The 2,961-nt window shown below is 41.1% G+C and overlaps 1 non-coding gene across 1 annotated transcript; it reads left to right on the plus strand.

Annotated features, from left to right (window-relative positions):
- The first annotated feature begins 2,421 nt into the window (after positions 1 to 2,421).
- Positions 2,422 to 2,494, plus strand: TRNAS-CGA (transfer RNA serine (anticodon CGA)). Its single transcript has one exon. It is a non-coding gene; the product is annotated as a tRNA-Ser (tRNA).
- The last annotated feature ends 467 nt before the right edge of the window (positions 2,495 to 2,961 follow it).

Below are 2,961 nucleotides of genomic sequence, written 5' to 3' on the forward strand. Positions count from 1 at the left end.
AATTGCGCGAGGAGTTTCATAGTAGCATCACGAGAATGGTGCTGTGAATCGCCCCGTGCATGCCATAAAATTCCATATGTGGCGTCATGTAACAGCACACATTCCTGTGTTCTTTAACGAGGTATTTCGTCCTTCCAGGCTGATTATGCAGTAAATTTTTGTTTTCTGTGTAATTAAATGCACCCTTGCGGAATGTTTATCGAATAGTATCGGCACAGGCTTTTGCATCTTTGTTGTGGTTCTGGCTAGTAAGCGTGGTATTATTGATTAAATGCATCAGGAATAGTTAATAGTGGTAATTATGATTATTTTGGTTCGTTTCCTTTGTTTCTTGCATGAAGCTGTAATACATTTAGAATCAGTGCTTGGGCAGCGCGCCACCCTATTTAGATGTAGATTATTCACGCGTGCGAGGGCAACATAGTAATAGGATTCTGCTGACTTGCCCAACGTCTTGCATACAAAAACATCTGTGTTTGCTTGTATCTGCCAGATAATGAATGCATTGACGGTAGTTGTTGGTTGGATTTGTGACATCTTAGTTAAACTAAAAGCCCGCATCTGAGTCCATTCTTATTTTAATAAGCGTTTGAGGTCTGCTGTGTTTCTCTGAGTAGCCTCTTTATTCCACCATGAACCAACTGGCCATAGCACACTGTCGACATTTACCATTGTTGATAGCTGCTTTAGAGAAATAAGTGGCTGAGTTCGTTGTAAAGTAGTAGAATCAAGAAGCTATATAAAAATATGGGTCTAATGCGCCAGACTGATGGTTAAAACACCATGGCCACTGTGCCGGATAATTGAAATCAAAATAAAACATACAGGAAGGAAAATGTTTGTGCCAGAACGTGAGATCCGCGGCTGACGGAATGAATGAGACAACAAGTAGGACGCTAACCCCGTATTCATGAACTAGCCTTAACCTTAACACAATTCGAAAGGCGGCCTTCAAAAAGTTAACGGAAAGGGGAAGGTAGGGGATAGGCCAAGCCGCGTTTCAAAATCCCGCCTTGGGCAGCCTTGCGGAAGGGGCCCCTAGCGCGGAAGTAAGCGGTATGGTATCGAGGCTAAAGAAAAAATATGTTTCCATCATCTACCGAAGTGCGCGTAATTTGTTTTTATGCCTAAAATGATAATTAAATATATATCAGAGCTGCTATAAACATCATTGAAAAAATATATATATTTAGCTTTATTTTGACCAACATTTTTGTCCGGTCGAGCCACAATAGTGGGCAGCCGTCCCTTCTTTGCGTCGACTCGACGTTGATTTTTATTGTTTTTGTGTGCCTTGTGACACGTGTTGTGGTGTGTATGCGCGCTTTCTTTTCTTTGCTCTGTTTGAGTTTCTTTCCTTTTTTGTATCATATTGAATCCTATATATATATATAGAGTTTAAAGGAGCGAACAGTCTACGAATGCAAGGCAAACGTTCGCTTTTTTTTTCTTGTTTATACTGTTGACATTTACAGGAATTTTTTCTTATGGTGATTATTGGAATAACGAGCATTAAATGCAAAGCAGAAGAAAAAACAACGCGCCGATGATGGGAGACAAACCCACGACCTCCGAATGTCGCGTTCAGTGCTCTTCCAACTAAGCTACATCGACGGCTGTCCCCCCTTGCTTGGGTATATATTGTCACTAACCGGTTTAAACATGTGAGCGTGCACTAGCGCCATCCTCATCCCTAGCGGCAGATGTGAAACATCCTGTTACACTGCAAGCGTCACGTAGCACGTGATGATTAGGTAGGGCGGCAGCTGGGCTACAGTCCTCTCATGCCAGCTTTGCGACCTCCAGACGGCCAGAACCGAGACCCTCGCAAGCTATTAAGCAGACAATTGAAAGGGAAATGAGGGGCTCGTTAATAAAGCATTTAAAGAAGCGAACAGTCTACGAATGCAAGACAAACGTTCGTTTTTTTTTTCTTTTTTATACTGTTGACATTTACAGGAATTTTGTCTTATGGTGATTATTGGAATAAAGAGCATTAAATGCCAAGCGGAAGGAAAAACAACGCTTTATATATATATATATATATATATATATATATATATAAAAGCAAACATTAAAGAAACAAAAAAAAAACCTAAAGTGCCATCCCCAACGCTTTCCTTGGCCTCGCCGACTGTTGGCTTCTTTCCTTCATGTATTATAACGAGCACCCTCATTTCCCCTTAATTTATCTGCTTGTAGCTTACGGGGGTCTCGGTTCCGGCAGTCTTGAAGCCATAGGTAGCGTAAGGGGGTTCTAGCACAGCTTTCGCCCTCACTCTTGATCACGTTCTACATGACGCTGGAGGTAACAAAGGGCGTTCTACGTCTGCCGCTATGGCTGTGGGCGGCGCTGGTGAACACTCTCAAGGTTCGTATACAGACAACATAAATACCCAAGCAAGTAACAGGGGGACAGCGGCCGATGTAGCTCAGTTGGAAGAGCACCGGACTCGATATTCGGAGGTCGTGGGTTCGGTTCCCACCATCGGCACTTTGTTTTTTCTTCTACTCTGTGTTTAATTATCTTTCCCCTAAACAGATTACATTACTAATTTCTGTGATTTTCTAAGCAAACATTAAAGAAAAAAAAAGACATAAAGTACCATCCCCAACGCTTTCCTTGGCCTCGCCGACTGTTGGCTTCTTTCCTTCATATGTGTATATATATATATATATATATATATATATATATATATATATATATATATATATATATATATATATATATATATATATATATATATATATATTCTGTTATACTCTATATTTATTTTAACTGTATTTTATTATAGAACAGCAGAAAAGAACAACATTTACAGAAACAGAACGAGGTATATAGGCTTCCAAAGCACCGTCGAGCGGCGCTGCTGCTCCTGACAGGGAGCGCCATCTCTGACAGAAAAATAGAAACTGGGGATAAACGCGGCGGCACCACCTAGGCATCCCGTGCGAGTTTTC

Source organism: Amblyomma maculatum, chromosome 11 (genome assembly GCF_055883805.1).
Source record: "Amblyomma maculatum isolate TAMU_Amacu chromosome 11, ASM5588380v1, whole genome shotgun sequence".
NCBI lineage: Eukaryota > Metazoa > Arthropoda > Arachnida > Ixodida > Ixodidae > Amblyomma > Amblyomma maculatum.